General features: G+C 43.1%; 1 long non-coding RNA gene across 15 annotated transcripts in view; it reads left to right on the top strand.

Annotated features, from left to right (window-relative positions):
* Positions 1-1,868: 1,868 nt before the first annotated feature.
* The window catches only part of LOC129737162 (uncharacterized), a 35,964-nt gene continuing 13,588 nt past the window's right edge, over positions 1,869-24,244 (top strand). For 7 of the 15 annotated variants that reach the window (XR_008734636.1, XR_008734624.1, XR_008734634.1 and 4 more), the window contains exons 1-3: positions 16,086-16,677; positions 17,790-17,975; positions 19,903-24,105. This is a non-coding gene — a long non-coding RNA (uncharacterized LOC129737162). Of the gene's footprint in view, positions 4,862-5,154; positions 5,317-6,688; positions 6,752-10,106; positions 10,235-10,449; positions 10,513-12,313; positions 12,391-16,077; positions 16,678-17,789; positions 17,976-19,902; positions 24,106-24,244 lie in introns of those variants that run through there. The other 8 variants (XR_008734631.1, XR_008734628.1, XR_008734632.1 and 5 more) reach the window with 8 other exon arrangements.

Consider the following 24,244-nt stretch of genomic DNA (forward strand, 5'->3'; position numbering starts at 1 on the left):
GTGGGTTCAGAATCAGACTGTGGGTTTTGTTTTCAAATGATTATCAATGGAAAATTTCACTTAGAGCTAGAAGGGAGCATGGGGGCTTAACAGACCTGAGAGAGCACATTTGTGAGGTGCTGTTAGTGTGGTACAATTTGAGGTTTGGGTGTCTTTGAGCACGTCTGCCTTCAACGCGCTGCTAAGTGTACCGACAGCAAGTTTGGAGAATGTTGAAAAATCGTTGTTTCAAGAAGCGTTCATGCAAAATTGTGTTTAAAATTCCCTCATGCATTCATTATGTAGGAATATTTACAGTATTTTGTATGTGTACAACATTAGTGTTAGAGTGATGTAATTGTGTTGGTCAGGAGTTCTTAAAAGGCTGGGGCATGAAGAGCTGCCTGTTCCTACAGAGAGGACAGACCTCTTCGTTCCTCTCAAATTTAGGCATTGGTGCAGCCTTTCTTCAGCAAAACTGAGGAGGAGTACATTTTGATCTGTCAGATTCAGTTTGGTTTGTCAAATTTTTGAATGTGATCAAAACTACAAAAATCAAACTATTCCACCAATTAACCTGAAAGTAATACAATGTAGTTTAATATAGCAACAGTACTTTGTCCTAAATGTTAAGTCAAGGCTGTCTATCAATAATTCATCTCTTATATAAAATATTCTTGCAAATAAGATATTGTACTTCAAGGATAAATGTTCTGTACAGATCTATTTTCAAAGAGTATTAGTCTCACTGTATATGCCAGTGAAGAGTGAAAGAAACCTGAGGGTGAAAAATAAAACAATACAAGGTTGCATGAAATATGTGAGCTTAGAAGGTAAAATGGTGAACATTTGGAACAGTTGAACTTCTAATGTGGAGTGTGTCTTAATCATTCTGTTGCTTTTTTCTAATACTTTAAACAACCTTTCAACAGATAAAAAGTGCCAAAAGAAACCTTAATGGCAAAATACCCTTAAGTATGCAAGAAATGTAAGTGCAGCATGTAATGATGAAATGGGCTATTCCAAGGCAATGCACTCCAAACCTGAGAGCTAGAGATGAAAAAAATAATAAAAAAATATTACTTAAATCTCATTTAGGATATACAAACGAATCAATACCTTGAAAAAAATCTATGAATTTGCCCTGAGGTGAAATGCTAAGGTGATGGGAAAAGCTTTTATTGTAAGATGACTACGTAAAATCCCAGCCTTTCATAAAAGAATGTTTCGTAATCTTTTTTTGTTTACAGGTTGCTTTGTGTTTGCTTACATTATTCAGAAATGAATCTTCATCTTCTAAATAGCCTGAAGCGCATTCTTTAGCTATCCATAAAGGCAGGAGTGACTGCTTATACCAGTGATTTTTAAGAGGTATTTTTGATTTTGGAGTGATAACGTTTATGTCCCAACACTTCCAGCATTGCCATCCCACAGTTCAATAAAATACGATTTAAGCATCTAGAAATCATGAGATTAGCTTCAAAGCCATGAGTTTGAAGTTAAGTGAGTACATTTGGCATGTCTAGCTTTCCAGGCCTTGTGGTTTTAGAAATCACTTCCTAACTTCTCCCCACAATCATAAATAGAGATTTATTTTTTTTAAATGAGCACTAGATGATTTTACACAGCCATGTGACTCTAGAAGCTGATGTTTAAGTATGCTGTAAGAAATTCAGATACTACAATCGCTAGTGGTAAGCGTATTGTTTGCTAACCCAGATTTTAAATGCTACCCTGAAGGAGAAGGTTAAACCTGACCAATTTCTTTCTGCCAAAGCTGGTTTTGTTTGTTACAGAAATCATCTGTGTCAGAATGAAATCTCCACCCCCCACCCCCCCCACCCCCACCCCCCCCCACCCCCCCCGGCCCGGGCCTTTTTTCTTTTTTTACAGTGAGATCCCTGTAACCATCGGCTCGGGCAGTCAAGGAACAGTGAAGTTGAAAACTGCTGGAGAAGCTATGGAAGTTGTGCTCCGCTCCTGCAGCCGTTTTGGTGGGGGTCTGCTGCAGGCCTGGCCGCAGCGGGGGCAATGGACATTTATCCCGGTTTCCAGGCATCACTCGCTACTGGCAATATGTTGTTTTATCCAGACTCACTTCTTTCTCTAGAGGTCACTGGCACTGCTGCTGATGCACAATGTTATATTACTCTAGGCAGCTGGTTGACTTTACTGACCTCAGCAATTAAGAAAGAAGACTTTAATGTGGGCGAGTCAAGAGGGAATATGACCTGAAAGCTTCTGAAATGGGAGAACTATGGGACCACCCCACAAGAGAGAGATAATACTGGGTCTCCATAGGCCCCATCAAGCTTTCCTGAGGAACAAGGTTTGGCTGGATCCATGGGCAGGTGTCTTGCTCCTTCCCACTCGGGTTACCCTGTGGGTCCCAGTGGTCTTGCAGCCAGCACAGGGCCATAGCACCTGAGGCAGGCTTCAAGCTACATGTGGCTGCATTTCTGAAAGTGACACACATACCCGTGGTCACAAAGTACAGGTGACTTCCTTGGGATGCTGCACACTGTAATACTTGAGTGCACTCCAAGCAGGCAGTACAATCTTATGGTTAGAATAGGTCTATGGCACCTATTGGACTATCAACTTTGATTCGATAGTAAAGCTCTGTAAAAACTTGGTATGGATGTGATGCTAGTGTGAACTACAAAAGCGGTATTAACCCAGTTGCTTCACCAGCTACAGAGCAAATAATCCCAGCACAGGACTGTTTCTCCAAGGGGAAATTACCAGTGTGTCAGTGAAAAAATGTAGGAGGGGGCCAAACGTACCATTGTATACAGATAAGCCCCTTCCTCCCCCTTCTTACTCCAAATAAGAATGGTTGTCAGATTTACGGCGTTGCTCCTTTCCTTCTCTTGCTCCATCACTTTACTCTTTCCCTCTCCTGCCCTTTCAGGGTGGCTGACAACATAACTTCCTAAGATATATTGGTTGCAGGTATGATGCTGAGATGGGATTTTTGTTTCTTCATCCTTTTGGTAAGGGAAGCTGAACAGACTCATATAGATGGATGGGTGAAGTGAAGTAGAATATCACTGAATAATCTTCAACCTTGAATGAGGAAAATGAGGTACAGGATGCCTAATGTTTCATTGACATCTATGAAAAGAGGCATGAAAACATCCAAACCTCTCTGTGGGGAAGAAAGTTAAGGTGACCACGTGCCAACAGACAGCTGCAGTGAGAAGCGTGGCCCCGGCAGCTGGCAGGACAGCAGGCACCCCGCTGACCTCCCCTGGGGCGGGCACAGGGAGGGTCCGTGCCTAGTGTGGGCAGGAGAAGCGAAGCGTGTTTGGTGAGTTCCCAGTGCAATGCCTCCCCTCCATTTCCGTGCAGGAGGTAACACTGACGTAAAAGAAAAAAAAAATTGTGTAAAATGGGTAACATACAACTCCAGTGTTCTTAATTTCTGTAGTAGTTTCATGATTATGTTTCTAAAAGAAAGGATGCATTTTTATTTTCATAATTAACAGGAAGTACATGTTATACATTAAATGTGACACAAGAGAGATGAATTATGCAGTAAACTCTGTGTGTGCTGATCAGCCCAAAACCCAAGGCACATACAGCAGAGTTTCTGTGAAGATCTGTAATGAGTTTCAAGTACATAATTTCCTGATGGAGGGTAAGAAAACATCCATCAATGCTAATTTTCCCACAGTTTTTTGCTTTTTATGAATACTTTACAGCTTACAAAAAAGAGGAATTTCTAAAGTGCAACTTGAGGAAACTCTCGTAGTAATTAGAGAGTATTCCTTGCCAAAACTAATGAAGTCTGAACCTGAAATGTGGGGATGGTTCAAAGTTGACAGCCCGAGCCTCTCATTTCTTCCAAAACGTTAAATCGATTCCCCAAATCTGACCACGGGTATTTTGTTTCTAGTTGAACTCTAAACCAGGGCTGTCACTGTGCCTTCAAAAAGCTAGAATTTAGGTGTTAGGCTCATTTTGGATTCTGTAGTAGTGTTGCACAGGATTATGTGGTCTGAAAGAGCAATCTCAAACGAGATTGGGGCATCTCTATACCAAGCTTGAAGGCTCTGTGAAGTAATGCTGGCTTTGTAGCGGGGCACATGATCGCAGACACTGGTTTATTTTTTCCTAAAGCTTCTGTCAGGCTGTTGCAACAAAGACATTCTGACATTTTAGGAGTGAGAATGGCAAGGAGACAGTGGCAACTTTTCTAGTTAGACAGTTGTCCATTTTATATTGAGATCTATTTGCTTGATTACAGTCTTCAAAGAACCCAAAGGTAATATCTGTGAATATTTTTCCAGCTAGTGTATGTTGCTTATTCAGTGAGGAAACATCAAGTATATCCCATGTTTATATAATAATCTATATTAAATATGTAGTATAAATATAAGCATCAATATATTAAATATAAAAATTATACCTGCTATACCAAGGTCCTTATCCCTGCAAGATTCTAGGGATTGGAGAGAATTTAGAGGTAGTCAGGCCAAGAGCTGTGAAGAGCTTTCAATGTGAAACACTAAACCAGTGTGTTTGGAGGGTAAAACTGTTTAGCAAAACTCACCCTTACTGGAAGCATCAGGTTGTTACTTGACTGTATCTCTCTTTAGCTTGTGTCCCTCAGTTATGTTAAATGAAAGCTCTCTCAGAGGAGATCACTACTCTTATTCAGTCATAATTTAAGATATTTTTTTAAGATAGATTTTAAAATTGATGTTCAGATTTCTTTCCAGCACCTCTCACCTGAACCACAAGGCTTTTCTATATCCACAGAGTAGATCTTATTTGATGAAACACAAAATCAAAAGCCATGACCTGAAAGATCATCAAATGTATGGCCTGAAAGCTGGAGGCTGAACAGCAACAGATAAAATAACTTCAGATATATGTGAGTAAATTGAAAATTCGTTTATAAAATTTAGAGCCACTCGAATTCTACAAGACAGTCCTCACTCTTCAGTTGTCCTCAGTTCCAAGGCAGAGCTTGTTTCAATCATGTTTTTGTTTTTGTTAGCATTCACAGATGTTTATGGGAACATTTCCTCCCCTCCCCCCCCCCCCCCAAAAAAAACCCCAAACCAAAAAAGAATTTTTTAAGGAAAGACTGTGCCTTGTTTGAGTACAGGTATGACCAACAATACTGCAGAGATACCATAACTTATTCTTTTTGAAACATTTCAGGTATTCAGTCAAGACACAGAAACAATTCCATGGGAATGGATGACCAAGTTATGAAAAGTAAATAATCACTGTAAATTACTCTGGGTTTCTACAAAGAAATTATGTCCTGAAGTTTTTTCACTCCATACTCTGAGATGACTGTGAATAGTCAGAGAAAGCAGGGTAAGTTCTCTCATGCTTCGGTATTGAGAAGAAAGGCTAATTTATTCTTGTTTAAGGTAGGCAAAAGTAAATTGTTTTGCTCTGGTACCAATACAAAACTATTTTGTGATACAATCTGGAATAGGAATATTAGTCACTTATCTTTGATGCAAAAAACCCTTTTGTAGTCTGACGCTACACTCATTTCCCTGTTCAGCAGTTAGTATGTCAAGTGTTCATACTGGATCTTAAAGTGTGCTTTAAAGCTCAAGAGTATATCAATATTTGCAGCATAAAACTGTCTTCTCTTTGATCATTCATGCTTTCCATCACTCTAGGTGGTCCTAACTAATAAGGAACTGTGATCCTCTTCACTACTTGATTCCGGTAGCCATGCAACAGACCACATGCAATTAGTGCTTGCCATTATTGTTTTAGTCAAATACTAACACTTAACTACAGATTTATGATCCTGTCAGTGAATCATTTCCTTTTAATTACATATTTATAAATCATGTCACTATATGTATGGGAACTAAAATTTCTCTTTGAAAGATTTAAACAATCTATGTCTTTTCCTTTGGGATTTTTTTCCCCTAAAGGCAAAAACATGTGCAAGTGTTTTAATATATGTAATATATATTACTAAGCAGGAGCACTGCTCTGAAGTCCCATACAAACATGTACTATGAAAACCAGAAATCTTTGATCTTCTTCAGATTTCTAGATGAAGTTCTTTGTATAAGAATCTCATTTACAATGCTGACATGCCCACGCAATGTCCATACAGTCAGCATTGCATCCTATATCTGTGCTTCAGCAGCCCTTGTCTGCCTTGTTATGGATGCTGGGCACCAAGAACCCTCCTCACTTTTTTGTACTGAGAGCTCTGAAAAACACATGTGCAGAAAAGGAGCTGGCATCCTCAGAATTAAATACCTGTTTCTGGTAACACTCTTTTCCCAGGCAGCTATTCTGGAATGAGATGAATATGGTCCTTGAATCTTTGAACAAAGATGATTGAACCAGTTAAGGTGTCCTGTCCCATTTAAGAGGAAATTGTGGCCACAGGATAACAGTCACATGGAGCTGACACCCAGGTGTGGAACAGAAAGAGATGTATGTTTTGTGTAGGTATTAGTGTTTCATGATAAATGAAGAAGGGCTGATGGTAAAATTCATTAGTGTGGTGACAATTCTTTCAGAAAAGAGTTTCAAGTAGCTGCAACCAGGCAGGTCCTCCACAGCTGTCTTTCCTGTACTTAAAAAAAAAATCTGCTGAATTTGAGATTATTGAGAATGAGGAAGTTGCCAAGGTGAAACTGAGCAATGACCTACAGGTACCTACCTGATCTCTATAGAAACCTTAGCCCCCCTCTTGCTTGGATTACAGGTTGATTTGATCTGCTACCTCACAATCTTGGAAAATGTATGTTTGTGAGGGGATCATGGTGAGGTAAGTAAGTTCAAGAAATCCCTTTTGATGTATCAATGATTCCTATATTAGAAGTTTATGATAGCACCCCTCTCCTCAGATCTTGTGTAGGCATCAATTTGTGTTGTGATCTCCCAAGTACACACGTGATTTGTGACTTAGAGGTGCAGGATGGTCACCGGTTCCTGCTGCAGTGTCTACAGGCTGACCTGAACCTTACCCTCAGCCCAGTTGTTTGATTGGGATGTTTGATTAGGCTGAATATTCTGACAGTAGGTCTTTGTGGTGCTCTGAATGTCTCACGCAGAGTGCCAGCAATCTGAAGCACTGAGCACTAATTTTCAGCACTAGTTAGTTGAAAAAAAAAATTAAAAATTGATCCTTTACAGTTTCATTGTCATACTGTCCCTTAATTCCACATACTCCTTAGAGTTTGGCTTAACCCCCCCGGTAGGTACATGCTAGCGGAACATACAGATTTGAGACTTTTGTTTTCTTCCATTTTAATATATAGATGTCAATTTGAAGTAATTGTGAAAGAAATAAACTTAAAAGAGGGGAGATGTTTGCCGTAAGAGAGGAATGACACAATGGATTTGCTCTGAACTGCCTGGGATCATTTAAAACCAATGAATTAAAAATCAGATCATCAGTGAGGGCTATAATTTACACTACAGAGCTGATAAAGCCTTTTGTGTTCATATTTACAAAGAAAGCATTAAACTACAGCGATTTTTGATTTTTTTTCCCACCAGGGAGAAATGTGAAACTCAATTTTACCCCCGATTGGTAAGGTGCTAATTTGTCTGACAAGTTGTTGGAATCTCAGCATGTTTGAGGTATCCTTGATGTATCAACACCTTCATGCTGAATGAAGGATGCCTTTAATGTGTAAATGTTTAGTACATATCCTATATCTCATTAGCCAAGAACAATACAAACCACACACAGGCAAGAAGGGTCAGAAGCAAGCTCCTAGAGAAAAATCTTTTATGTTCTAATTAAGTGAGCAAACATTTGGAAAATGTCTCATTTGCAAGTAGTTTATCAAAAAATACACTTGAAATTTGCAGCCTAACTTGTGTCCTAAAGGCCTGAGGAACCTAATATTAAAGGGTGCCTCCTCAGTCAGAGTGCCATGTTGTAATGCTGATGTCTGAAGGTTCTTGCTACACGAAATGTCACAAAATAGTAAAAACAGTAGAAGAAACGCAGCTGTTAATAAACCCACAAAAGTATACTTTTCCAAATTATTTCTGTTAGCCTAAACCTTGGTAAGTTATATGTAACTTCAGAAATTTAGCATTGTTGACTCTTTGGTGAAAATGAAAACTTTTCTAGGGAAAATGAAACCATTTTCTAAGGAAATACCATCACTGTTTGAGTGCAAGGTAGAAACTCCAGTTTCATTTCATTCTGTAAGAATAGTGGCATCAAAAAGGAGCCAAGCCAGTGAAAAACAGGCACTTTAAGAAAAGCTGGTAGAAACGTTCTCAACTGCATTGAGCTGTGGCTCCCATGGAGAGCAGGAGGCTGGTGGTCAGGTAGGCAGCGCTCTTTGCTAGGTATCTTCCAGTGGAACTTTTATGTTTGTGAGAAAAATGATGACTCTGACCGAGGAACTGGAGGATGTGGTCACGCACTCTCAAATGGTTATCACTGCCATTTTCCTAGTTTTCACTGGCATTATGCTGCTTCCCTTTGAGAAAGTTTTCCAGGCTGAGACAAGCGCCCGGTTCACATGCAACAGGACTCAAAACTAGAACTTTTGGTCCTTTGCATTTCTGGTTGTTACCTTTAGTCTCCTCCAGGCTGTAGTACTTCGGATATTTGATGCCATGTTTTTGATAAATACAATGCAATAAGAGGAACAAAGGGCAAACAAAACCTGCAATTTAAACATAGCAAAAAAGGAGCTAGATTTTGCTACCATATTTTATTACAAAGACAGAGGTACAGCTGAGTAGTACAGGCTTCTGAGCAAGGCCAGAGCCTCAGTAGACACCAAGCCCCTGCTGTGACGTGGGACAGGGAGAGACTTGTCTCCTGCAATTCATGGCCTCAGGAGGGCACAGAGTTTGCCATGTTCCTGAGTTACTGCAAAAGGCTATCAAGAACACGGCTGTGGATGTGTTTATATAGCAAAGGGTTCTTACCACAAAGCTGTAACTTGTCTGACTAACAAATTCTGCTTCTCAGCAGACCTAAATAGTCTATATAGATCCATTAACTAACACAGTTTACTGACTATTATACTGAGCAATACAGAGTGTGAGTTTGTTGCAGTTGGTATGTCTGGGAAACAAGTGGTCTTATTTGTCTGGCATGAATTGCATTAAATATATTTATGAAAGGAGACTTAGAAAACCAAAATGTAGACAAAGATCTTCTCAAAGGTGTCTTAAATATTCCCATCTTGAAGAATTAAAAAAAATAAATAAATAATCACCTTTTGACAATCATCATGATTACCAGTATTTCAAGGCAGGGAACACATTTTCAATACTATGATTGAATGTTGGAAAAATGGGTCTTATTTGTATTGTTGGTGAGGGGCATAAAAATTACCTGCATCTATTTCCTTGTTATGCAGCTTTTGAAACCTAGTATTTAAATAAGTCTCTACAGTGAGCTTATGAAATGTTGCAAAATATTTCTTCCAGCCTAATATGTTGGTTTTCCATCTTTGTTTTAAATGTTTGGAACAGCTCCCTCTGCCCCACACCAGAGCCAGAGTGAAGTGGTGGGCACTCTGGGGCATTTAGGTCTGGGAGATTCAGAGTCTGCCAGGGCAGCCTCACACTGCCCCGGGGCACCCAGGCTCCCTGCTTTAGCTGTGCCCATTGCTTCCCTGCTGCCCTCCCCATCCGCACCCCCACCGCCCTTCAACAGGCAAATGGTGCTGGGAAGCTGCTTGGCAGCCCTCAGCAGGGCACTGCTGTCTGCTGCCACCGGAGCAGCCTGAACAGGGCTGGTGGGCTTGTTACCAGCCCCGTTACCTGTTCCACCCTGGCTCTGGTTTAGGTAGTGCCTCTGGCTCTGTCTAGACCAAAGCATAAGGTGGGCATGGGCCCATGGGGAGAAACGTGGAGCTCCTGCTCCATTTGGAGCCCCTGGAGAAGGAGACCTGTCTCACCCAGTGTTGGCTGTGGCCCTCACCAGCACCACCGTCTCAGCAGGCCATGGGGAACGCTTCTGGGCTGCAAACTTCTGGCTGCTGCGTTCTGGAGCTGCATAAAAATGGTTAGAGAACCTCTTTTCATTGCCGTTTATCCACATTACACAGAACCAACATAATGCCATTTGACAGTTCAGTTGCAATAGTGCCCTCGTCTTGTGTATCGCTTCATTCCTTCTTTCTGCTTTTCTTTTCCAGGGGTTGATCCCTTTGAACTGCTGAAACCTGATGACTCACAATCAATAGTCTGTGAAGCAATCAGGTCAGCAATGCGAAGATTCAGATTTTCTGCCTCTAAATGCAGATTGCTGTGCTGGGCCACTGAGGTGAGTCTGACCTAAGCTGATGCGTGATAGAAGAACAGAGTGGGAGGAAAGGGATTAAAAATACCTGGAGACATGTTGAGCTGTTAATACATGTCTGTGGGAAATATGGCTGCGTAAACTTAAATAGATGTGACCGACAAATGTCATTTTCTTGTTAAATATTAAATCACTGATGGACCTGGTGACTGGAATTCTAAACCCCGTATGTGGCACAGCAACTTGCAAATTGATCAAGAACATTCACGAACCCAGTCATCAGATCAGCTTTTCCAATGAAGGTAAAACAGGAGCCCAGGGTTTGGGTATTTTTGGTGTATGTGTGGTTTTTTTAATACCAATAGGATTATATTTATTTGTTCCATGCAAACAGAGATTTGCAAGACTAGCCTGAATGGCAGAAGAGTTCTAGGGTGACATGCTTTGATATGAAATGCAAGTTTGGATCCAGTTCCTAAGAGGAGCTGAACCCAGGCTTCTCAGCTGGATCTTAAAATAAAGTTAGCACAGCATCTCTGAACGATTTGGGTGACTTCTGTGCAGATGGACATATTATGTGGGGGTTAGAGAAACTGGCATCACACTTACCCTGCAGTCTAACTTGCCCACCTCCGAGCGGATCAGTGCTGGCTAATACATCCATTTTGGTTTGGTTCCCATGAATACAACAGGACCTCATGGTAGCTCAATTACACCCAAGTTTATGTTGCACTCACAGAAGAGAATAAATGTAAGGATCAGACAGTCAATCAATGAAAAGATGCAAAGGGAGAGATTTTCCTCAGATTATGACAAACTGGCGTAAGTATGATCCCAAGGAGTGCTGAGGTATCCAAAATGATACAGACAGTTATGTCCATTAAAAAAAAAAAAGTGTCTGCTATTCTCCACCTAAAAAAGAGAGAATATCTATGACGTTGAAAAAAAAAAAAAAAAGAATGTGCCTAATATATAAGCAGGTTGGGATAACAGTACTGTGCGGATGGAGTGGCAGCGAGTGCCTGGAGTTGTGGGTGAATGGCAGGGCTGTGCGGGCATGGTCACACCGGCCGGCTCGCAGCGCTGCCTCAGCCTGTGGGCTGGAAGGCAGGGTGGGCTATTCCTAGCCCAACACTCACACAGAGCACTTAGCCCTAACAAAAAGAACAGAAAGAAAGTTCTTTTTGACGAAAAGGTTGGAGCTTCTTTTGTGGTTTGAGGCTGTCATCTCATGAACAGTCTGTCCAAGACATTATTGCTAAAGTGATTAAAGAAGCATTGTGGCAAGTGTTCCGAGTGCACAAGATGAACCACGGCGGCTGGGTGCCCTGTTTGTGTGCCTGGTTGGCTGAGGAAAACTCTGGATTAGTTAGCTGTGTAAATACTCATGATCATGAAGTTGCTGTAGGCTTTAAGTAGATTCACTGTGTTGGTCTCAAATTCATGTTCCTATTACTAAGAGAATTTACTAAGTACTGTTAAATATTGCCCTTATATTAGTGTCTGGAGCTCCTCAAATTAGAAAAGCTGCAAGAATTAGCCAGTCCTAATAAGGTTTGGTTTCTGCTGGGAATAAAATTAACTTGCATCAATTCAAAGAAAACCTACTGTAATGAGGTTTTCCTGCTGAGAGTGACCAAAACAGATCATAGGAAGAAGCACAACAAATAAGTAAAGAAATAAAGAAAAGGCTGGGAAGGTAGAACAGGTATGTGAACATATTTTTCATGGGCATTTTGACTTTCTTGCTGTATTCATTTACTTTATGTCACAGTTTCATGCCATGCAGTTTCATGTCATGGTAGCAATAATCTTAACAAGAACAAAATTCTGTCTCTGATCTAATGCAAAAGGGACAAGTATTTATATATTTAACTTCGATTTAGATGTCTGTACTGAAGTCAGTGGGAGTTAGAGGAACTTAATATACTTACAGATCTTGTGATTGTTCTCTTCAAATACCATTTTTCAAATCCATGCATAAAGTTCTGGTTTTGTTAGGGTAATGATCATAGAGCTTTTGTCTACTCCTAATTGATAGAAGTAAATATTCATTTCAGATCTGAGTCCAACCCTCAGATGCCTACATGTTTATTGCTGCAGATATTGAAAAGATTTGCAAGGGGTGCATGTGCAGAATTGTGAAATCAGACCTGGATCCTTGGAACTGCTTTTTGGCTGTAATTGTATGCAGAGCAGAGCGCTGCTGTTTTCCTCTGGCTCATTTTTAATTTTGGGATTCCAGTAGGTGAAGCTAAATGCAAACCCCTCAGCGCTGACCCCTCCCACATTCTCATTTGCAGCTGCACATTCTGAACACTGTGGAGGCAGATCACAGAGCAGTGTATGATCTGCAAACATGTATATGATAGATGAGCCACACTAATTGTTCAGGTTCATGATGGGTATCATGGATAGTTCATGAAAAACCCATATTTTGAAACAAAAATATAAAGATGTAGGAAAAGATAAATTTACGCCTTTGCTTCTGTGAAGCATTTTGCCCCAAATACCCAAATGTCAACACCCAAACAAAACCACAGAGTTTATTGTCCCTATCTCTCAGTAAGGGTGTTTGCCTGCACAGTGTTGGGATCAGCTGTAAAGATGAAAATTGCACTTGTCTCAGATCCATATTCCACTCCAGTGCTGCTGGGAAGGTCTGGTAAAGCCTCTCCTTGGTTTTGGGCATGTTACATTGAAGCATCAATGGTGCAAGTTCAGGTAGGCACGTGTTTGCAATGCTGAAAATGCTCCTGCTGAGAGCTGGATGGGCTTTCTAGCTGCTCCAGCTGTTTTCCCTGCCAGGTTCTTGGCAGCCTTTTGGGGTGCATTGGGTTGTCCATGTGGCACTGGGCCCATCATACTGCCAAGACTAAGCAACACTGCAGAAGTCATGGGTCTGCTCCTGGGTATGTCCCCTCAGATCCTTGGTCTTCCCAGATAGCAGGAACTGGAATATAAAATTGCTCTGCTAATTCTAGACTCCTTTTCCTGTCCTGTCATATAGGGGCATGCATATATTTAACATATACATTCACAAACTATCAGCCTTAGTACTGTTACTGTCTTCTAGATTAAGAAAAGCTATTAATTGTTAACTAAAGCTTCAGCTCATTTAGAACACTGCAATTCATTCACTCAGCAATACAGTCAAGAATATACCTACTGGGCAGTTCTTTGTCCCCCCCCCCCCAAAAAAAAAAAAAAAAAAGAAAAAAAAAGTTCCCCAGGCACAGAGGGTCATTTTCAAGGCTTGTATCTATCTAAGGCATTTGAAGATCAAGCCCAAGCGGTCTGTGGAACTGTTTCATACTCTGAAATCTAGTTCTTCCAAAACTGGTATCTCCTGATAAAGAAACAATATGCTGGCTGTGGAGATAACAGATTTCTGAGTGAGTGGCCTGTTCCTCTAAGGTTTGCCCTTGGGAGCGAGCAGGGTGACCTTTGCACTCCAGTGGGTCTTGGACACAATCTTTTTATCAAAGAAACCACAATCAACCAAAAAAAACCGTAACCCCTAGCTTCCTCTTGACATAAAACAAAGCATCCTGGCGACTCAGGCAGAGTCAGACTAATGTTGAACAGATCTCAATGATCTTAGTTCAGCTCAAACTGAAACTTCATGTGTGTTGGCAGCACTCAAAGTACAGGATTTTGTTTCACTTTTTCTAAGGGAAAACCTGAACAGAACTTAGCAGCCAAACCAGGACTTGACACCTGGGCACTGAGGCAGGATTTATACTTGGTGGTGTCTTTTCCGTAGGCACCTGAATGGAATCAGAGACAGCTAAATGCTTCCACCACCCAGAGCTCCTCATGGTGCTTGTGGACAAACTTTCAGATCTCTAAAGTATCAGAGCATTTTAAAAAATGTTGCTGATGGCTTTTGAAGCCCAAATGGGAGCTGGGCAACACTGCGAAAGATGTACAGCCCCCCCGTTCTGTGCCGGTGCCCCCAGCTCAGAGGAGCCGCTCTGGTTTCTCAGGGACAGCATTTGGTTGTGAAATTAATTTCTCACAGGGGCCCTTCCCTCTTTTCCAGTCTACTTCAAAATGACAGGCAGAACCAAAATCCCATTCGATTAAAAGAAAGTGAAAAAAGGAGATGAACTCCTAGCAAACAAAGAAAAACAGTTTGAAATTTTTACTTCAAAAGCACGGCAGTATTTTAGCAGCAAGGACTGAATTCATTAACACTGCCTTATTCATGCTGCTACCATTAAGAGTTTTGCAGTGTTACTGTTCAACTACTTTGAAATAGTTCTACCCAGGAGTGAATCTTTGCATTCGTTTTTAAAATAATCACTTCCATGTGGAAGCTATGCAACTTTACACAAGTCTTTACCATCAGTCTTCAAAGACAAATAAGAAATAACAGGCTTCCTCATTCTGGACCACTTTCCTTTTCTATTCACCCTCTCCTACCACATTTCCTTTTCTTGTTTTTTCTCCACCAGCAGCTACTATGGTCACGTGCTGGGGTAACACATGCATGCATGCACATGGGCACACAAATGAATAGGCTCAAAGAATGAAGACCAGTACCTTATAACTGCCCTAAGTATTACTCTTCATTTTTCATTTTTCTTTATCTTCCTCTCTTCCTTTTCCCTTTCCTTTCTACCTGTCTGCTGCCTCTGCTGGAATCTTGCAATGCTGTTAACTGCCATGCTGTGAGCGCAGGGTTCTCTGCCGCCCTGGCCCGCTTCGGTGTGCAGCACATGCTGACGCGGAGTGCGGGCACTGCCTTTTGCAGTGCCAGGGCCAAAGCCTGTGACCCCCATGAAGTCACCCTGAAGTCGTTCTGGCCCAGTTAGATGCAAAGTTTGGCTGCTGTTGTAGTTTTTTCTGTGTATGGCAACCGAGACCGAACCTAGAAGATGAACACCGTGTGGGATGCGGGGGCTGGCGCAGGAGGCTGGCGCTGGCTGTGGAGGGTGGCAGTCCCGCCAGGGCAGGTGTGGGTGAGCCCACTCCTGCAGCCCCCCACCAGCTCGGCCGGGCTCCTGGCTCTGGCATGCCAGTGGACGCAGTGACTGGTCTTTGTAATGGGAAGGGCTGGGAAGCAAGAAACACTGACGCCATGCCAGCGGCACCGTTACCATCGCTCCCTGGGTGAAGCCAGCTGTACGCTGGCAGCCAACACACACCACCCTCATCAGGGGGTTCCCATCCTAAGCGTGTCTGCAGCTCTCAAAGATGCTATTGCACAGCTGGGCCCTGCGTGCTGCGGAACCGTTGAAGGAAAAAATGAAGACTGGAGGTAAACCAAACATGGCTGACCTCAGCACGGCCGGAGGTGCCATGACGGCGGGTGCGACAGGTCTGACGGGCGCCGCTGCCCAGCCCAGCGCTGTGAGCAGCTCCGGGTGAGCAGCTGTACGTGCGGGTGGCAAAGGCTCCAGTCAAAGGAAAAGGTCTGGGGACTTTTCAGGAAGCGCGTGTGACAGCAAGGAATATTTTCAAGTCAGGGTAATAAATAGTACATCGTGAGGGAGGGGTTTGCCTTTGCTAATAGAGGGGGGATCCGAGGAGCAGGTATGTCGCTGTTTCTAGCCCCCCAAATTCGTAGCCGTGGGGAAAGGGAGGGGGTCGATTTTTTGTCACCAGACGTAGGTTTGACAGAAACAAACTGCGGTTCCTTCGAGCGCGGGGGGGCGGCGGCACCCGATGCGCTGCGCGGGCCGCGGCTGCCATGGCAGCGCCTCTACCGCCACCTAGCGGCGGCGGCGGGGGGGGCGGCGGCGGCGGGGGGATGTGGCGGGGGTGCGGCGGCGACGGGGAGGGGAGCGTCGGGCGTCCGGCGGCGACGGGGGGGTGGTGCCTCGGGGGGATGCGTCGGGGGTGCGGCAGGGGGAGAGCAGCAGGGACATGCGTCGTCGGAGGGAGCGTCGGGGGGATGCGGCGGCGGGGGGAAACAGCGGTGCTCTGGGCCGAGCCGCCCCCGCCCGGGGTGGTTGCGCGCGCGGGGCGGGGCCGCGGTTCAGAGCCCGGCGCGCGGAGGTGACGCGGGGGTTTGGCAGTGACCCCGCACTGGGAATCCCCGCTGCCTGCTGGCTCCCTGCTGGCTGCTAGTTTTCCCTTTAACATCGCCATCTGATGTAAAACTCCATTTGCTTTCCACCCCGTTCCCTCTTTAGAGCATCTTGATTAACTGCATAATTAGAAGCAGAATTGGGTCTTAAGCCACGCACCCCCCACCCCAGACTGTTGCTGCTTTTCGTTTTAACTGTGTCCTGTCGTCACCCAGGCCATACTACTAAGAGGCCGTGATACTCTGATACCATATAGCAAGAAAAAGTTAAAAGTCTTGTTTTCTAATCTCTTACATAACTCACTTGTCTTGTACCAGCTCGAGAAAGATACTGGAAGTGGGAGGACAGGAGTATGCGTTTCTGAAGATGGGCTTTGTAACTCCGAAGTGATGGACTTCCGACGGACAGAGACGATCCATGGAAAAGCAGGTAAAATAACAAATTACACTGACCTCACTTCTTAAACTGCTGCTGTCAGTCGATGTAATTCCTACCAGTGAACAATACAAACATTTTGACTTGCAATCTTGTACACACTTCAGTAATTGTTACCTAATAGAAATTTTCAGCCATGGAAGTATTTCTTTTTCTACTCCCTCAGAATCATGAGAATTTTGACGTGATACAAGTTCTGTTGTAAAGGGCACCTTGTCAACGACAGCAGTCACCAGAGCATCTCTGTAAATTGCGTTGTACAGAACAGTCATGTACATACAACTGTTATACTTCATAATAAAACCCAGCTTATCACCAGGGACAGAAGGCTTTGGTTTCTTACAAAAAAAATACTGTCAGACCAGACAGTGCTTTAATTGGAAATTTAGGTTCTCCCAGCTGCTTTTGGCTAGTTAAGCTCTGTTCAAGCTCCAGCCTGAGCAGAATAGGTAAAGGTTTATTTTGGGTAATTACAGAGCTGGTGGGCACAGACTCCAACACCGTGATTGCATCCACGACTCCTGCATTCCCCACTCCAGAAGGCGACTGAGACCACAGCAGCCTTCACAGTTGCTCCAGCTGTGTTTGCAAAACAGCTGGATCAGGCACAGGAGCTCTGCTATCCAGACTCTCCACCACACTCCTGCTTTCGAAAGTCATGTAGAGATGTGGTTTTGCCTCCAAGTGGAAGAGATCTGTAAATGATTTGAAGGTTCAGAGTTCAGGGGTGATTTGGAAAAACACCCATCGGGCTGCAATGCCCGAGGGGCAGCCATCTGGTTAAATAGAGTGTCTGGGTATTTCTGGCATTTCACCTCCTGACTGAAGTCAGGAAAACTCCAAGAAAGGAAAAACATGGAAAAATACATCCAGACGCTTCCAGACTTGGAAAGCAGTTTCCTAATGCTTAGTCAAAGGCAGAAGTCAGTTCTTGTTGTAACAACCCACCCCTCTTTGGACTAGAAAATAGCCAGTGCAGCAGTTTCCTTTAAAATATCAGATAAGCAGCATAAATAGCTGCCCAAGAATCAGAGATATGACTAATTCCTATTCATTAAACATGTGCAACATAAATAACTACTTGTTTCATTACTCATTAATTACAGTGAGATGCCTCCAGCTCTGTCACATGTGTCCAGGTCTACTTCCACACTGTCTCCTTTGAATAAATCCATGTTGTCATTCTGCAAACTTGTACCAAGAGAGGAAATGGGAAAGGCTGTGCACCACGGGCATCCCCCTCCTCCTGTGCAGCTCTGGTTCCCAGGGATTTAAGAGATGGGCGTTAGGGGGTAAGATTCAGCCACTAATTTTGTTGCTGGCATTACATCTTGTATCTGAGGTATATTGCGAATACAGTTCCCAATACATTGCAAAAACTTCTGGGGAGTTTTGTAATTCACCTCAGCAGTATGTGTAAACACTCTTAATGGATGTCTTTAATACTGTCTTCCTGCTGCCAGGGTTTTCACTGGGTCACCGTAGTGGCCTTGGAGCTTTCCCCGGGGCTGCGCATGTGGCCACCCAGCCAAAGGCAGGAGAAGCCATGCCAGTTGAGTCCCAGGTGATCACAGTGTCTGACTGAAACACACTTGCTTTTGTTTTTTTTAAAGAAAACACTGAGTCACAAAAACTTAAAATACCTTAAATACCTTGTAAATGGATTGATTTTGAGGGGAAAGTTCTCCAAACAGGGTGGACTTTCTATGTAGAGAAAAAAAAAAAAAAAGAATTCTTCAGTGATCAGGGAACTTGTGTGCAGGAGCCCTGTAGTCAGCAAAGCGCAGTGAGTTGTGAAATAGTTGCTGAGGCTGAGAGGGAAACAAGCAGGGCAAGGATCTGAACCTGCTTTACAGACTAGTTTCCCAGTCCTTGGTTCATGGTCTCAGTATATCCTGCTGATGCCAATCCATTTTGTAGAGCTAATTAAAAAATGAGTAAGTCAGGGAGAAAACACCCATAAGCCAGCAGTTAAAGCAGCTGGGCAAGCTGGGGACCAGGCGTGCCTAAACCCTCGATCCAAGCTGGTCAGGGGAAAGACTTGTGCATGGGTTTCTCCTGTGCAATGGACCTAGGGGTGATGTTGCTCCCTGCAAACTTAAATGCCTCAACTGCTTTTTTTGTGATACAGCCTACCCCTTTAGATTAAAAATTGGGACTTCTATTTATAGTGTCATTTTTACCTCCTATATCTGTCCCTTTTAAATGCTCCACTGTTCAGTCCACAATTGCCCTGAAAGGATTAATTTTGTTTACCTTCAGAACTAAAGCTGTTGGGAGCTGAGGATGCCTCAGAAGTAATTGTATTAACAGAAGGTGGTGATGCGAGGTTAAGGGGAAGTGCAGGACCTGAGTGCTACAAATGCCATCAGCTACATCATGGAAACAGATGTACTCTCTTACTCCGTTGTGCATATGGGGAATAGACTCAAGGTCAGGGTCTACTCTGAACAACGAAGTTTTTTTGCCCATTGTTCTACTTTTTACTTTTCAGAAGGGATCCTAGCTTTTTTTATTATTATTATTTTCCCCACTTGGTTTTCTGGTCACTGTGGACAGCTTTCAGAAGTCGTTCTACAGAAATTCTGTCTGGCTTTAAAAAAAAAAAAAAAGAAAAAAAAAGAAAAAAAAAAAGAAAAAAGACATCCTCATTTTCAACTGCTGGAGGCAGCAGGTGAGCCTATGGGGAGCACCTTAACACCCCCAGCAGTGCTGTGGCAGGTCCGGGGCAGGCTTGGGGCTGAGAGCGGTGGTGGGCTCTGCCCCTGCTGCATGCCTGCTGGCTGCGGCTCTTGGGGAGGGGGGACAGCACGGGGAGGAGAGCTCAGCACCCCTGCCACGCAGCCACCTGCCATCAGCAGTTCCTAACGGTCAGTGTGGCACGTTCAGCGCCAGCACTTGGTGATGGGCTTACCTAAATGGTGGTGGCAGTTTTCCTTTAGCATCAGAGGCACAAGGGGCAGGGGCAACGCCCGGGCTCGTGCTAGTTCATCTGCTGGACTCCATGGGTGGCTCGGTGAGCACCACAGGGGAAGCCAAGATCAATTTTTAGCAATAACTTTACGTTATGCTGTTCTATAGTTGTGCCAGACCTTAGTGTTACTCTAATGAGCATTGTAGAAGATGTATACACACATCAACTTGATTTACTAGGAAATCAAAAGATAATGCATATTTACAGCCGATAATCAAAAATATACCGGATTTATCTGTTGACAGAGAAGCACTACACAAGAACAGAGCCTCAGAAGATTCTACAGGTCAGCCAGTCCTGCCTTCAGCAGCCCGGCTCGAGACCCCCTTGCCCATATCGCCATGCCCTGCCTCCCTCCTGTGACCTTACAGAGACGCTGTACATCGCCCAGCAGCCATGCTTCTGCACGGAGCTGAAGCAGCAGGGCTTGGTGTTGTGCCGGGCTTTGTTCCGCAGAGTTCTCTCTCTTTAAACCATGTGTTGAATTATAACGGTGTAAGTAGGAGGAAAACTAAAACATATTTCACTGAGTTCTAGAAAAGCTCTGAATGGATGTAATTTTTATCAAGGTTTTATGGGCCCTATCCAAACACCAAACAATTCTGCTGTACCATCATATTTGAAGTGAGCTGTTGTATTACATATCTAGAGGTGGCTACAGCAATGGCAGTGCACACGGTTTGTAGCCCCTGTCTCAGGATTCAAGGCTGATGTGCAGTGATGAGGTTTTGGGTGATGGGAGGAAGGATTGCTAAGGTTAGAGCTGGACATCTGGTTTTCAGAGGTATGATGGGCTATTTCTAGGGAGTTTCAAAAGTGCTCAGGATAGAGCTCTTGGGATTCAGGAAGCAGCAGCACAAAGTGCTCCTGTGTTTTTCTGATGCAACTGAAGTTAATGAGAGTTTTACAAGCTGGTCTTGCTGGTCAGATTAGGGCAGACATTCTCCCAAAAAGGCTGTTCACAGTTGCACCTCTCTTCTGTTAATGAGGTGGGGGTTCATGGCTAGAAAGCTGAGCTAAGCAGCATGAGAAGTGTGGTGTGTTAGTGCTGGGCCGGAGTGCAAAGGATATCCCTGGCTTGGCTCGCAGCGCCGTGTTGTACCTGGCCTTGGTTACGTTACTGAATCTCTGCGGGATGTAGCTCTCTCTTGGAAAATGGGAATAAGTGGTATTTTCCTACCACACAGCAGTACTATGACGAGCTGGTAGCTCAGGTGGCTTATATATGTGCAAATGTACTAAACTGCTCAGCAAGCTCCACTAGCTAATTAGTTTTTGGACCTGAGTTTATCTGGTGCGACTAACTAAATTCCACTGTAGCAATTGCAATGGATCCAATTTCTGGACCTTCTTTAACTTTGCAAGTTTGTGGAAGAGAACTTTCCTCTTATATATACCACACTTGGCAGCACTTTCATCAGGAAAGGAACTGAACGGCCAGGATTTCCGCCAAATTGGGCTGAATGTATGTGGAAGAGATTGTGAGATTTTTGCTGTCTTCAGATTAGAAATGCAGGTTAGCCTACGTTTGTATTTGAACCGGATGTTAGTTCAACTCTTAGCTTCACATACTGCAATTTTGACTTTTCTTAGTCAAAAAATACAGATAAAGCAACACAGAATCAGGAGGAACTGGCCTCGTTTGTGGCACAAAATGCCCTGATGCTAGAGAAGTGAGGGAGCCCAAGGGGCTAGCTCATGGTGTTCGTTCTCGCTCAGCTACAGTGAAGGCAGGTTAAGGATAAATTACTCAGTGAGCAAATGTCTTCTTTCCCCTGTGACTCCACCTCCTTCGGGCATCCTGCCCTGTCCCCACCCCTTGCACTTGTCTGCATGTCTTAATGACAGTATTCATGCAGCTGGTAATTTATGTGCCTGATTTACCCAGAGCCTTCCCTTCAGTTATTCATAAAATTTGAGATGCAGTACGTATGTGATTCGTTAGGCTCCAAACTCCAGCTTAAAAAAAAATCACAAATGTCTTAAGGGCTGGGCTCGAGCTAGAGAAATCTTAAAAGGAATAATTTCAGCTAGCAGTTAGCTGTTAGGTCCTCACTTTACACCTAGTTACAAAAGTTTGCCCTCAAAATAAATACAATGCATATTGTAACATAAGCACACAGCCGTTCGGCTTCGACCGAGGCAGTTTGATGTTCTGCTCTGGACGACAGACAGAGCTGATCCAGTTACCGAAACCTACTTGATTTCAGTTGGTGTCTCATGTCATAAACATGAATTGTTAATTTCATATTACTCATAACAGGCGCACTGTGAATGTTTGCGGGGTTTATAGGGTATCAGTTACAAATGTGATTATACCAGCCATTCCTCAGGACTGACACCAGTTTCAAATTAGAAGCTGACAAGCCTCACCTGCTCCGGAGTTCACTGGCAGGTCACCTTCTTGTCATTTTGGCTGTCCCCCCATCAAAATGACATCTGTGCTCATGAAGGGCCAGTGAGGGACTCGAAGTTGTTAGGATTGTTGCAGAATAAGAATAAGGTGTCATCTAGTCCAATAATGTGCTCAGCTTTGGCCTTTCAGATGGCTTGGTGCTTGCAGCACCTGGCAATGTTTCCAGATACAAGAATAGCTGGCTCGGCGGGTCAGCAGTTGTTCGCTCTTCCACCCATGGATGCTAGGCATTCAGCTCAACCCTCGCCACAGCCTATAGGCAATTCCAGAGACTTGAGCAAAGAGCTTGTAAAATGCCTTTACTTTTCTACATATAGGAACGGGACATCAGGCAAACAAACGCTCCTTTCAGAGGCTGTTGCTACACATTCGTATTTTTAAACAAATGATGTGTGAAAGACAAAAGGTAAGTATCATCCAACAAACACTGGATAAAAAGAATTTGAACTTTTCCAATTTGTTGGACATTTCCTTGATTTATTTACATGCCATTTATGCAGATGCAAACCATAATGTTGTCTGGAAATGTCTTGACTCTTGAGAACCTATTTCTTAATAATAGAAGATTCTTCATATTCACCTAGTTAATCTAATGCAGTCGAGCTAGGTCAGCCCGATGCCTATGTGCTGACACTTCTCAAAACTAGGAAAACGCACGTGCATCTTCAAATACAGACTTTGGGATTAGCTTTTATTTCTGTCATTAAACAAATGGAAACATCAGCTCCAAACAATGTCAGACTTTGCAGGTTAAAGATTTGGGCTCCCCTAGATTTCCAGTTTAATAAACACTCATCTAATGTATGTGTGCCACTTACAGAACAGTTGCACAGCTGTCTCTCCAGGCGTGGGTTTTTCAGGCAGTTAAGTAAATGTATGTACATAATCCCACTGAAGTTGCCTGGCCCTTACTGCTGTGTGTAGAGAGGAAGGTCTCCGAGTCGTGGGATGTTACAAGTTCACATATACGAGGCTGGTGGGAAAAGAACACAGATGTATTCGTGAGAGGGTAGGCAAGGATAAACAAGACGTTGACTTACACTTTGCCAAATGAAGGGCTCAGAGCAGCCAAGGAAAATCTTTTTGTTTTTCCTTCACTAAATTAGACCTTTATTTTTGTCTTCGGCACTGTTTGGTAGCAGTAAGGACGTTTAGTTATCAGTTACCATAATTCTCTGAAATCTGTCCTTGATTTTATTTTCTGCTCCAGGAAATGTTATAGTATTGTTATTTTATCTGTATTAAATAAACCTAAGGCCGGATTCCTCATGGTGTAAACAAGCGTGACTTCAGGAAAGCAATGCTGATTCATGCCATCCGAGCGTCTGATTCTTAATATAAAAGGGAACATGTTACAAGAGAGTAAACAGAAGCAAACATTTGTTATAGAAACTCATGTTGTCAACATAGACTCCCCCCACAGCATTCAGCAGGAATAAAAAAAAAGCTAAGGTAGATTTACAGAAGCCTCCACTTTTTTTTTTTTTTTTAATGATTTGGATATTGATCATTTTTAATCTTCTTCTCAGAACAACCAGGAGATCTATTATAGCTTGAGCCAGCCATGAAAAGCGGGTTCGTTCTTTAACCTGCCCCAATTCACTTGGACATATTTTATATCTCCAGGGATTCAGCCACAAAGTCCATTAGAGCATCAGATGCAGTGAGGTCAAATCAATTGTCCATACTGCAGACAAGGTAACCATCATTTACTGTAATTCTCCCCCGTCATGGTAGAGGAGAGGAAAGGTTAAAAGCTGTATTACCATGAGGCTGTCTCATCTATCTTTCAGTATATTGGTAATACCTAAACATTGCTTAAAGAACTGAATTTACAATCTTAAATCTGTGTTAAACTGGATTTAATGGTTAGATTGCCAAATCAACAAATTTGCTAATGATTTTTTCTTCAGGGGGAAGCAGAAAAAAAATGCTGCTTTTAAAACAAAAGGCAAAAACCTTCAAATATATCGTCGTGTCCAGCACAACACAGCTATACTGAACGTTCATCTCAGGATGACCTGAATGACTGGTATTTATCCTTCCCTATACATAGATATATTTACCTATGGAGTAATTTGCTGTCATCTCTTTAAGCTGGAGATGCTACGACAGTCTTAAAAACAAAAGAGAAAGTAAATTCAGGATGTATATTTTGCACTGTAAATCAA

This window comes from Falco cherrug, chromosome 12, assembly GCF_023634085.1.
Source record: "Falco cherrug isolate bFalChe1 chromosome 12, bFalChe1.pri, whole genome shotgun sequence".
Taxonomy (NCBI): domain Eukaryota; kingdom Metazoa; phylum Chordata; class Aves; order Falconiformes; family Falconidae; genus Falco; species Falco cherrug.